The sequence below is a fragment of the Dipodomys ordii genome, unplaced genomic scaffold, assembly GCF_000151885.1.
Source record: "Dipodomys ordii isolate 6190 unplaced genomic scaffold, Dord_2.0 Scaffold83, whole genome shotgun sequence".
Taxonomy (NCBI): Eukaryota; Metazoa; Chordata; class Mammalia; order Rodentia; family Heteromyidae; genus Dipodomys; species Dipodomys ordii.
Genome location: NW_012267299.1, coordinates 7,094,443 through 7,108,419, shown reverse-complemented (window position 1 = coordinate 7,108,419; position 13,977 = coordinate 7,094,443). Strand labels below are relative to the sequence as shown.

Sequence of the window (13,977 nt, the reverse complement as noted above, 5' to 3'; positions counted from 1 at the left end):
GTCATTGGACCTTAATCTCAAACCTTCCCTCACAAGGTAGCATAGAATGGATTAAAATCCACCCCTAGGATTTTCTAGGAGGCATTCAGAATGCCTTAGTTAGTGGTGCCCTGCCCAGAAAACCTTTTTCTGACTCACTCCCCCTACCCACTATAAATCAAATAGTTCCATTATTCAGAGTACTAATGGTCGCCTGCTGTGTCCCATATCCAACATGAGTGACCTGCTGCTCAAAGGCTCCTTTTCAAGATGCCACACCTCCTTCCCAAGCTGAGGCAGCACAGGGCAGCTATGACAAGGTGCTTCTCTGATAAACATACTCAACCCAGGGTTCATGAAGCTACAGTCACATCAGTTCACTATCACAGAGCAGCAGTTGTAGATGTGCAGAGGGCTTGTTCCCCCTTGAGAGAACAGATAGCTTAGGATGAACAGACATCTACCAACAGGGCTGCTGTGCCTGGCAAAGCAGGCCCAGAAGAAGCAGAAAGCAGGAAGTGGAAAGCAACCAAAAGGATGAGCAGATGTTGATAAGAGTTGGGCTCACCCTGTCACACAAACAAACAAGATGTCAAATTCCTACCCAGAACACAATCATCATCAGTGAGTGCAATGGAGGAGGAGGGGCAGGAACTGATTAGAGAAGTTAAATCTCTTGTAAGGAGGGCAAACCTTTTGCTTCTCCACAGCAGGATATTGGAAGGCCCAGGGAAAGCTGGCTCTTGAGAGACATAAAGTGGAGTCACAGAGTGCTTTTTTTTTTATGGGATTTTATAAAGAAAGAAACCTTGAAGTTCAAGAGTCTGGCAATCTGAAATGCTCACTGAAAGAAAAGGTCAGCTTCCAAATAGAACAGTGCTAGCTTGTCTCTTTCTAATTTGCTTACTTTTTCCCCTCAGCATCCTTTTTCTCAGACAGCTTCCACAGATTGGTGCTGTCTTACCCCTGGGCACCATTTGCCAGGCAGGAAGTTCAGGACCCATCTTGGAGAGCCAGAAGAATCGGCCACCCCAGACTTCTGATTCTTGAGCTCTGATGAGATTTACATGTGGAGTGCATATACATATACATTTCTACAACCCTATGTGGAATTATATTCTAACCCAATACATTTAAAGGGTCTACTACTAAGAGAGTGTGCGATCTGAAAGCCACACTGATGCTCTGTCTTCCTAGGGCTACCAGTGAAATGGAAAATAAAAATCATGGACTCATGTTAATACTTAGGCAAAAAGCGTAACAGAACAAAAATTCATATGCCAACCATTTTCACTGAAAGTTAAGCGCAAAGATTCTATTAAAATCTCTGGGAACCATCCAAACACCATGTCATTTCTTCCCTGAGTGTTCAGGGACTATTTTACTCATTGTGTTTCTCCTTTCATGAGGAATAGCTTGTCAAATGACAGTGGAAGATACTAAAACAAGGGACAGAATATAGCACTATGCCCCAAAATGATGAAAGATAGATAGATACACAGACAGAGATAGATAGATAGATAGATAGATAGATAGATAGATAGATAGATAGATAGATAAGGACTTGAAAATACATATATTCATTTATATATATGTTGATTATAATTATATTAGAAAGTTGCCTGGGGACAAGAGACTGGAAAAATATAGTACATGAGCAAAGACATAAAGGGAAGAGAGGAAATATTTATCAGATCTGCTCAAGTTGCACAAGTAGTTGTAGTTGGGGTATAATAGTTTCATGTGTGTACACATACATTGCTTCATGTGTGCATACGCATATTTTTCTATACTTTTGAATTTTATTAATGGTATATAAGCATACACATAAAATATGAATATATTCATATTTTAAAGTGCAGATTTGCATAAAATAGCACTTCAAAACAATATGGCGGCATATAACCTATTTATGATAGAAGAGAAAAAGCCTGACATTGAAGCAGACATACCTAGCTTTGTCTCATGCTGTGCATCCTTGTACAAAACATCCACCCTATGGATCTCGGTGGAACACCACCACCTGCTCCACAGCAGTTTTCTAGGATTGTTATAACATCTGTAGAAATGGTCCTTCTCCAGGACCAGTGCTTGGAAATACTCAGAAATGCTCCTTGCCTTACCTTTCTCACAACTTCTCTTCTCAGTGCAGGAATCCAGTCTTCTGTTTTCATTCAAGACTCTCTGCAAAGAATAGATTGTGGAGAGCTTCACAACTTGCACAAAATTATCAGACAGCTGTTTCTACACCTATGTTTGAGGTCTTATTGTACCAAAAAGAGCATTCCCTTTATCTTCAAGATCTGCTGTCTGAGGCAAGAATTTATGAGGGCCCTGCAGAACTCTGATGAGATTTACTCTCTATCAAAGGCTGGCTCCAGTGTATGTCTTGCTTTTCCTGGTGAGTTTTTCTTAACTTCTAATTTAAGGGAACGAAGGAAGGAAGGAAGGAAGGAAGGAAGGAAGGAAGGAAGGAAGGAAGTAGGGAGGGAGGGAGGGAGGGAGGGAGGCAAGGGAAATGAAGGCTTTTATAGCCCTCAAACTTTACTGGCTATGCAGATGACAGGTGGTAAACTACCACAGCACCTAGCTCTTGTTCAACATACAGAGGAGAAGCCTTTTTCCCTGCTGTCATCATCACAATTTGAAGCCATATAAGGCAAACTACCAGATTAACAGGAGAAAACAAACATTCTCAAACAGATAAAGTCTTCATCACCTCTGCATATAATGAAATCAGAAAGCATGAGAGAAAATGTTTGAGAAAATAATAGGTACAAAATGAAAGATGCTGAGACACACATTGGTTTGCTTGTAGAAGCCACCAATAACTAAAACCATTTTTCTGGATCTTTCCAATTATATATATATATATATATATATATAGCTATAGTTATAGAATTATGTATATATATATATGCTCTTTATGGAAAAGCAGAGCTCTACAGCCACTCGAGAATGAAACCACACTCTGGGTGAGGTTCTTCTGCATAGTCAAGGGAGTCCTTTCTTGGTATGTCAGGGACCTGAAGGGCCTAGAAATTTGCAGTGAGCACAAGAACATGACTTGATAGTAGATAGTTTCAGGGCATCCTGTGATCTAGCCCTGCCTCAGCTCCTAAGCTACTGTGGGACAGCAGGGGTATATCCTAGGTTCTTCATCATCATCTTTGAAGTATGATGTTGCACTAATAAAACTCTTCTTGAGGAATAATACCCTTGCATATAATCCTAAAATTATATGGCAAATTTGGTAACTCCGAGAAGATGTTCATTTTTCTGAGTAAAGTTTGAAATCATTCACTGGTCAGATCTTCAAAGAGCCTATAACCCAAATATAAATTAAAACCAACTAAACTGAGTAGTTTATAAGTTTTCTTCTTGATCTCAATTGTTAGATCAAAGTTTTTTTTAATCATGTAAACAGTAAATATTCCCTGAGTCTATAGTCTCTGTTAATCTATTCTATTTTGGATATAATAATATATCCAAATATATATACTAACATATCCTGGGGGCAAAAAAAACATATAAAAATCTCACCAGGAAAATTCATCTGGGAGCCTAATTTGATGAAGATATTTTATACACTTACAGTAAAGGAAAAGCAGTCAAACTTTCCACTTACCATTCAGGTCTACATAAAGCTCCACAACAGTAATACTTGACTTCAACTTAAAATATCACCTCATTCTAAAATATTTACGACAAAAATTTTTATTATTGAAATATGTTTTATTATTGAAATATGTTCTTCCCAAAAAGTTCAACTTGCCAAGGCAGAATTTAGTTGCCATTCTTGTTAAAGTCTTCTTTTTTTTTTTTTACTGACTACAGGGTATTGAAGGCAATCCAAGATGTAGATCCAGACTAATTGACAGGGAAACTACGATTTCAGTTTTGGAATAAGATCACCCTCCCTGATATGATGCATTTATCTAACAAGCATTTATTCTCATCTTTGTTCATGGGCTCTGCAGGCACTGGTACTATGTCTTCTTAGTATAACTGAAATCAAGGTCATAGAATCATATGATTCAATTCTTTCCCTGGACTAGGAATTTAAGGGATAAAAGGCTAGCCAGTTTCTTCCAAGTTGTAATCTTCTTCTCATTCTTTCCTTCACAGTCCCATAGTCTGAGAGAAACACAATCCATCTTAAATTTCGATATAATAGTTCCAGAAGCCAGAGAAAATATGAAAGTGCTCGAAAAGCCACTATTTTCTAAAAGGAGCAAACATGGTTTCTGCATAAGACAATGGGACATGTGATGGGGCAGCTCTATGTGTCATTTCACATGGAGCACATCATTCACACTGCCTCACAATGAGTTATGGGCTGAAGTAGGCCACACTCACTAAATAAGGTAAAAAATGTGCAACCTCTGCTCTAAAGGAGCAGAAAATAATATAAAAAAGAATGACATTAAATTAAGAATGACAAGTAATCAGGTGCTCGTGGCTTATGCTTGAATTCCTAGCTACTCAATAGGCTGAGATTCAAAGGATGGCAGTCTGAAGTGAGCTTCAAAGAAAAATTCATAAAATTCCATCTCCCAAATAACCAGCAAAAAGCAGAAGTGGAAGTGTGGTTTGAACGGTAGAGCACCTTCCAAGCAAGCAAGTGGTATGATTTGCTAGAGTTCAAACCCTAGGACTGCCAAAATCAAAAGGAGAAGGACAAGGCACTTTCAGATTGTGTTCTTTGCCTCACTTGCAGAAGAAAATGAAATCTGAGCTGAACCATGAAAACTAGATAACTTAGATAAGGTGGGACTGGGAACTAGTAGCCTAGGGAGACAGACCTCACCGGTGTTCAGCGGGCCAGGCTCCTTTTACCGGAAAAGCATTGACATGAATTCTCATTGGAATGTAGTCTAGAGAGGGACCATCAACCATCCACATAGAAGTCAGCATCAAAACTAAGCATCCTCCAAAGAGGATGATTCATATTGCAGAAATCAGGAGTAGATTAACTCAGATTGCCTCTGAGATACAAAATTCTAGAGAAATACCCACAAGGACCCTGGAGATTCTGCGGTAGAGTATTTGTCAGCAACGCATACACTTACTCACTCACTGTTTATTTATTAAAAACGTTGTTACAATAATTCCCTGTAGGAAATGAATTGCAAACTTTGAAACTTGGCTTTTCCCTCAAAGTTTGTCAATACAACTCTCCGGAAGAAGGGACTGTGTAAATGTACAGATGATTGCACAAGTTCATTCCTCACCAGAGGAGCATTTCTGCCCACAATCTGAAGGTGTTTTGTTCTTCTCTCACCTACTACTGATAAATTGTGTCACCACACCTAAACTAGGAACTTAGGGAGGGAAAAGTTTGAGAACGCAGAACCAGCAATTATGTCATTTAAGCCAGACTCCTTTGTTGGTTCTAGAAGAAAATGGAACTTAGGAAGAAGTATTGCTACAAGTATATCAAGTTTTCAAGTATTAAGTAGCATTGTTTAAAAGTTCTTTTTGTGTTTCTGTTTTTCTCCTTTGGTATCTCCTTCTCTGTTTGTGATCTCTGTAATCTTTGGTCTTGTATGTAAGTTTACCTTTGGGAGAGGGCCAAGGGAAGCACAGAAATGGTGGGACAAAAGGTGAACAAATACAGCAATGACCCTCACTAGACATTATGTTGAAAATGAACTATACAACTTGCAGGGAAGGGGAGTTAAGAAGGAAAACTGGGAGAAAAATGAGGGAAGAAATGACGCTGTTCAAAAAGAAATTTGCTCATTACCTGACTTAGGTAAATGTAACCCCTCTGTACATCTCCTTTACAATAAAAAAAGAAAGTTTATATAATGATTCCTTGGAAGAAAAAAATATGCCCATACAACTTAGTTAGAATACCCTTTCTCTACTTGTTTTTAATGTACTTTTTCTAGATGGCCTGCTTTAAGGAGTCGAGGGCCTTAACAGAGAAGCTAGAGACTATAACGTGATTTGTGTATTTCTTTTTTTTTCTTTTTTTTCTTTTTTATTGTGAACATACTGTACAGAGGGGTTACAATTACATGGGCAAGATAATGAGTACATTTCTTATCAAGCATTGTAGCCTCCTCCTTTGTTTTGATTTGTGTATTTCTAACAGTTCTTTTTCTCTGGCTGATTCACCATGGCAGACTCCTTTTTTCATATGACTGGGGATATTGTTTATTAATATTTATAGGCTAAAGATAGTAATAGAGACACGGATGCCTCACTTGATGAGAAGGACATGGTGAACAAGCTAATCCCTCTCCTGAAGGAGCTGTTGAGGAAGACAGACAAGTAAAGAGGGAGTTGAAGTTTAGTGGGATAATTGTAACCCTGGGGATATTGAGAAGGGACAAATCTCAGCCATGGGAGAGAGGTATCATCTGTCTGAGACAGTATCCTGACATGTAGAAGAGTAAGGATTAGGTATATGGGAGAATGGAAAGGCCCTGTAAGAAGAGACAGTGACTTTTCAATGAGCTGGAACCTACAAGGAAAATGATGCAAATAAAAAGCCATATCAAGTTCAGAGTGGAGAGAGGCTCTTAGAAAATGGAGCATGTATGAGATTTATAATGATTTTCAAGTCCCATGAAGAAGTTTCAATTTAATTCTGACAGTAATTAGGAGTCTCTGAAGAGTTTCGAAGATGACAAAGGTCATGAATAAACAGTCCATTTAAGATGGTCAGACTAAAGGCAAAGATAAGTTAGCAGAGCAGTAGCTTCAACTAGAAATGATAGGGACCAGCACCAGAGCAGTAGGGGAACAGTAGGGGATAGTGGGTGAATTCAAGAGGGGAGACCATCACAATAAGTTCCATTTGGGAATAGGAAAGGTGAGAAAGAGTCAAAGATAACTTCAAAGCCATTTTTACTGTTATAGAAAATGCAGGATGAAAAGCATGATGGGAGATAAAAGCTGTGTTTTGAACATATTAAGGTTGAACATATTAAGGTTGAATTTAAGGGAAGATGTTCACTAGATGGCTGGCCATTAGAAAGGTCTGGCTTGGCCATAAAGTTATCATGCATGGTTGTTTATTGATAACATTGGGGGAAAAAAGTGAACAGGTCCAGTTAGAATATATGAAATAAGAAGCCATGCTGGGAACTTTTGGATTTCAGAACTTTATCTGGGGAAAATGGTGAACAGTGCATGTCACCATCTCCAACTACACTGGAATGAGTCATTCATGTCATCAACTAATTTTGAGCTTGGAATGCAGATTAAAATCTTTGTAAAAAAAAGGGTGGGGGCAAGACAAATATGGATGTAAAGGGGGAAGAATATGAAGAGAAGAAGCAGATGTTCAACATTCATTCTGGAAAAAAGGGATCATGACTGGAATTCTTGAGCAACCAAGTAGCAACTTAGGATCAGTAGCCATTACTTTGAAGAGAATAAACAGTGTGTGCTTTTCAATAATACCACAACTTCAAGTGCAGAACACTTAATATGAAAACTCCTTCAAGTTTCATGGGTTATTGGCAGTCTCCCAGAGAGCTATAGAGACTGTAGTTCTCAACCTTGGCTGCATTCCATATGGGAAGTTTTTGAAAATGCAAATGTCCAGATGTCTCATGGACCCTCGTTATGAAAACTGAGATCCACTACCAGCCCCATTAGCATCTGTGGGAATTTGTTAATAATCTCAGTCCCTATACCAGACCAGAAATCAAAATCTGTGCTTTTACAAGATTCCCCAGATGATTTCTCTGCCCATTAAAAATTGGGTCACATTGCCCCAGAATCACGGAAAGGATTTGATTAAAAAACAGATTGCCAGGTCAGGGGTGGGGCTTGTCAATTTGCATTTCTAACAAGTTTCCAAGTGCTGCTGCTGTTGCTGAAGATCTAAGACTACATTTTGAGAATTTCTGTGGTGAGCCAATTAAGTTAGAATCTCTCTGGACAGGACTGAGGCACCAGTTTATTATAAAAACTTCCTAAGTGATTCCAATTTGCAGCCATAGTTGAGTACCACTAGTAAAGATATTTTTATGCCCCCTGATTACATAAATAAGAAAATGAACACGATAAGTAATTTAGCTAGCCTCTAAACACAAGCTTAAATTCATGACTAAACTGTTTCTTGAACATAAAATGAGTTTTGATTAATCTAAAGGGGAAAATACTGTTTCATCCTTAGTGAGTCAGTTCTAGGAAAATGGTTGCGGTTAAAAATTGGATCATTATAAGTAACCATTGTTTTCATCATCACAGCACCAATGACTCAATTTATTAACTTCATTTTCTATTATTTATTTGGGTATTGGCCTAATAAAATATTTAACAAAAAAGTGCTGTTTAAATTGTTCTTCCATCAGCCTGAAAAAGCAATTCTTTTCTTCTTTCTATTCACTCTGTGTTTATGTTCACCTTTACCTCCTCAGTTTCTTAGGTGACAGTTTAGGTTATCTGGCTTTTATGCTTAAATTTTCTTTCAGGAGTGATATTGAAAACCATGCATGTATTCATAAATGACAAATTGAATTATAACCTCTTTGTATAACAAAAATAATAAAATATGATTTAAAAATTCCCCTTTCAATACTGTTTCAATTGTATCCTACTAAATTTTATAATGTGTTTTCCATTTATTCAATTTAATTTCATTTTTATTTCCTGTGAGGTTTTTTTCTTCTCTTTGACCTGGATTATTTATAGGTATGATATATAGTTTCCAAAGTTTCCAAGTATTTGGAAATTTTTTTTTCCTGTTCTCTCTCATCAATTACGGTTTGAATTTATGGTGTTTTGACAACACACAAATACTTCATATAATTTCAGCTACTTTTGTGTTAGTTGAGGACTTTTGCATGGCCTGGGATATGGCCTATTTTGATATTAATTCTGTAGACACTATAAAAGAATGCATACTATACTATTTGGAGGAAGAATGTTCTCAAAGTACCAGCTACCTCTAATAGGCTGAGGATGTTGAGTTCTTCTATGGTCTTGATGACTTAGTGTCTGGTTCTTCAGTTGTTGGAAAGGGTGTTAAAATCTTCGACTGAATCTGTGGAACTGTGTGTTTCTCCTGTCTGTTCTACCTGGTTTTGCTTCTGTGCTGTCACTTTTGCTTTCTGCTGCACACACATTTAGGGTTGTTATGTCATTTTGGTGCAGTGGCCCTCTTACCAAGATACCAGGTTCTTTGTTATGGTCCATTTTCTTCATTCTGAAGTTTACCCTAGTTGATATCATAAAAGCCACTCCTGTTTTCCTTCAAGTGTACATGATATATCTTTAAAAATAATTTTTTTATTTTTAGTATATTTATATCTTACCATATACAAAGTTTCTCACAAACTGCATATACTTAGGTCATATATTTTTATTTCACAATACTAATCTCTAACTGTGGACAATTACCTTTTTGTTTGTACAAGTATTCTTATTTTCACTGTATCAATTTAAAATATGGGAAATGAGGCTTTGAAATGTATATACACAGCATAATTTCCAATGAAGAAAAGGAGCAAGATTTTTCTCTGAAAGACAATAAAGGCTAAGGTTGCATTCTTTGCCACTTCTCTGCAGGCTAGCACTAGAAATGCTAGGAAGAGCAACTGGATAAGAAGACATAAGAAGCAACCAGAGGAAAAGCAAACTACCTCTACTTGCAGATGACATCATGTTCTATGAAGAAAAACCTTAAAGATTCCATCATTAAGTGGAAAATTAATGAATATATTTGGTAAAGTTGTGTAGATATAGAAAGGTCATGTTAGCCGGGTGCTGGTGGCTCACACCTGTAATCCTAGCTACTCAAGTGCTGAGATGTAAGGATCATAGTTCAAAGGCAGCATGGGCAGGAAAGTCTGTGGGACCCTTATCTTCAATTAACCACCAGAAAACCAGAAGTGGTGCTGTGGCTCAAGTAGTAGAGCTCTCACCTTGAGCTGAAGAGCTCAGGGACAACGTCCAGGCCCAGAGTTCAAGCCACATGACTGACTGAAAAAAAAAAGAAAGAAAGAAAAGTCATGTTAGGGCTGATGATATACAAGGCCCTGGGTTGCATGCTCAACATCACAACAAAACAAAGAGAAAAATACTTTTCATTTCCTTTTTAATACATACTGCAGTTTAACTCAGGGCCCTGTGATGGCTAGTGTTCAGCCACTGGAAGCATATCCTCAATCCTTTTTGCTTTGCTTATTTTTCAAATAGGGTCTTATGTTTTGTCCAGGCCTGATTTTGAACCATGACCTTTCTCGCTGTGCACTCCACATAGCTTGTTTTTTGAGATAAGGTCTCACTAACCTCTTGCCCAGACTTGCCTGGAACTACATTATTAGTTGATCGCATTATTAGTCACAATAGCCAAAGTGTTAAGTATCCATTGATGAATTTAAAAATTGCAATAGAGAGATTGGATGTAGGTCAGTACTTGATTAACATATGAGGGACTGGATTCATTCCCAGTACCAAAAAGAAAGAAGAAATGAGGGGAGGAGGAAGAAAGAGAAAGCAAGTGGGAGAGAGAGTATAGGTCAGGTGTACTCGTGAAATAAACTCTTCAAAAAGAAGATACTAATCTATGATGCCAGACCAGGGATGAACATACACAGCATGGCTAAGTGAAATAAGACTGACGCAGAGAGAAAAATACTCTACAATCTCACATAAAGAATCTCAACAAACAAACACAAAACAAAAATAAAAGTTAAAATAGTAGAATGGTAGTTACCTGGGCAGGTGGAGTATGGGGAGTGGAAAGTGGTAGTTCGAGTAGTATAAATTATAGTTATGCAGACTGAAGAAGTCTGGAGTTGGTGAAGTGCCTTGCTACCACTGGACAATGGTAACAGAGCTGACTATCTCCTAGATATATGCAGACATCAACCCAATGGAGACCAGGCAGGTGAGGGGTCCAAATTTTCTATGAGGTTTCACTGGAACAAAGAAGATAGGGACCTCTGTGGTGATAAAAGTTCTGGTCCCCAACTTGTTCTTTAATGATACTAGCTCAGTGGGCTATTAGACTACCTCATTAGAACCCCATAGAGATAAAAATCTTGACTCTCTACCTGGCCTTTACTGGAATAGGTATCAGTGACTCACAGTTATTTCTCTGATGTTAAGCAAGAGTATAATTCTTGAAGTCTAAAAGTTTTATCTCTTGCTCTATTGTCAAGTTCCTAGTTCTCTAGCTATAGAAAGCTGGCTTTGGTTGAACTTTTTTGCCTGTTATTATTGGTATTTCTGGTTTTTTCTTTATTTCTTTGGTGTGGGGTCCAGTTACAGTGGGCAAAAAGAAAACCCAAGGAACTTCTGCCATGTTGTTCTTGGGGTTTCAAGAATCCAGTCTACTTTCTTCACTCCATCTTTCAGAGCACTCTTGGTGTACATCTTCTTTGTACACAGACTGCCCAGTATCTTTAGCTGTATTTAGTAGGGTAAATAGATAAAAGCATGAATGTTTCATCTTTCTAGGGTCTCAACTCCTAATACATAAGTAAACTAGAAAATATGAGACAAGGTTATCCCTCAATGAATGGAAATTATCTGAATGTAGTGACTACTATTTTGAATGTGACTTGAAAATTTCATTTATTAGAAACTTAGCTACTGAAGTAATATGTAAATGATTTGTAGATCGAGCCTTTGAGAAGTAACTAAAACAAGCTGAGCCCATGGCATAGGGATTCCCTTGACTACGTGACTAGCTTTACAATATAAGAAAGAAAGCAGAGAGCAAGGCAAGCTTGTAGAGCCATGCATTGCCATCTGCCCAGCCATGGCCCAGCAGGAAGGCCCTGGCCAGATGCTGGGCAGATGTTTACATTTTGCTCCTGGATTTTCTAGCTTTCAGAACCATGAGAAATCTAACCCTCTTTTCTCTAAAATTACCCAGTCTGTGGCATTTAGATATAATAATAGAAAAGTGAAGACTCTAGGATTACCTGTAGGAAAACAAGAGGGCGAGAAATTTGCAAACACAAGTACAAGTCAAACGTCTGGAAGTAATCTGCATTAGGCTGAGCTCACTGCATCAAATGTCAGAGATGTCTGGAATCCTCAGCACCAGTGTCAGAAAACAGGAAGGATGAGAACTGTAGGCCTCAAGGGAATACTTAACCCTCAACAGGAAACAGCCCTGCTGGGAAACTAAACATGTTAATAAATATAAGTAATTTTTACCCATGCCTGAGTCTCATTAAGGGCTCTCTATATGGTAATTGTTGATCTTATTAACGAATGTTGGTTTATAATTGAAAATAAGGGTATTGGGGGACAGTCAAAACCTACTTTGTGTTCTTAGACTACAGATCTCTGAGGACTAAAGTAATGACACATGCTGCCATTGAGTGAGAACATTCTAACTAGTTCAGGCACCTCTGAAGTTTACAGGCAGCCATGTTAGCCTAATTTAGAAAGAAGATTTGTACATACTACATGGGAGGAACCAGAATCTCACTCTATTACTTCAGCAGCAGAGTTTCACCTGTCTACAGCATATTCATCCTCTTTCTCCAGGCAAACCACAAAGAGTTTCAGAATTTGCCAGGTGCCAGTGGCTCATGTCTGTAATCCTAGCTATGCAGGAGGCTGATATCTGAGGATCACCGTTCAAAGCAAGCCCAGGCAGGAAAGTCCATGAGACTCTTATCTTCAAAAAACCACTAGAAAACAGGAAGTGGTGCTGTGGCTCAAGTAGTAGAGCCTTGAGCTGAAGAGCTGAGGGCCAGCACCCAGGCCCAGAGTCCAAGACCCACATCTGACCAAAAAGAGAGAGAGAGAGAGAGAGAATTACAAAGTCCCAACGTGGACTTCTTATACTCCCTACTAAAACCTGCTCTTCCTCTAAGCTTCCCTATTAAAGTGACACACATTAGGGTCAAGGAAAAGAAGACAGAAGTTGTAATTTCCTAAAACATCATTAAATGTATGAATTTGATACCCCAAATCCTTCACTCTGTTCCTCCTGCCTTTCCTACCACTGTCATTTCACTATGTGTGTCTAAGTCTGCCCAGCCACAACTTTGCCTCCTTCCCCTTCTTCAGGCTCAGGACTGCAGTTGGAACAAAGTATTGAAGTAGTCAGTCTTCTATTATCTCAAAGTCTCCCCTAGCTACGCCTTTGTGCATATAGTTCTCACTATCTGGAAATCTTTCTCCATTTCTTTGCAGCCCCCCCCCCCCCGCCACACAAAGGTAAAACAACTATTAGTTTCTGAAAACCAAGTTTGCTCTTCAAGTCCACTAAGGATGCCAATTCAGAAACCATTGTCTCTTTCTGCACCTACTACGTTGTATAGTCCTCAAGGACAGGGTCATATATCTACTCATCTACTTATCTCTTTTTTTGGGAGGGGGGTCCGGTCGTGGGGCCTGAACTCTGGGCCTGGGCGCTGTCCCTCAGCTCTTCAGCTCAAGGCTAGCATTCTACCATTTGAGCCACAGCACCACTTCCAGCTTTTTTTTCTGCTTATGTGGTGCTGAGGAATCGAACCCAGGGCCTTAAGCATGCAAAGCGAGCGCTTTACCACTGAGCCACCTTCCCAGTCCCCTCTACTCATCTCTTTAGTTGTAGAAATGCTGAAAAGTAGACTATGGACCCTAAGACACTTGAATTCTTATTTTTGCTTTTTCAATTCCTAATGGCATGGCCATGGGTAATTTATTTTAGATCTTCTTAATTTCTCCATTTCCCTCTCTTCCTCCTCCCTTTCACCTAGGCTAGAGTTTTATAAATACTGTTGATTATCTAGAATAACTCACTTTTATTTTTTATTAATTTCTCTATGGTTCTTTCTTTTATACTTTGTCATACTTTGACCTCCACTTATTTTCTTCTGCTTATTTTGGTTTCACTTGCTCTTCCTTTCTAGTTCCTTACAACAGAAACTGAGGGTGATTTGAGCCATGTCTTCTTGAATATAGGCAGTGTTAAAAAATGTTCTCCTAAATATTAATTTGTTGCATCCAACAAAATTTGCTATTTTATATATATATATATATATATATATATATATATATTCTCCTTCATATTCTCCTTTG

At 38.4% G+C, this 13,977-nt stretch overlaps 1 protein-coding gene across 1 annotated transcript in view; it reads right to left on the bottom strand.

The window, feature by feature from the left end:
- Pde4d (phosphodiesterase 4D, cAMP-specific) overlaps positions 1-13,977 on the bottom strand; it is a 1,420,835-nt gene that overhangs the window by 1,180,111 nt on the left and 226,747 nt on the right. Inside the window, exon 2 of the mRNA XM_013025262.1 lies at positions 2,103-2,163. The gene's annotated coding sequence lies outside the window, so the exon portion shown is untranslated. The remainder of the gene's footprint in view (positions 1-2,102; positions 2,164-13,977) is intronic.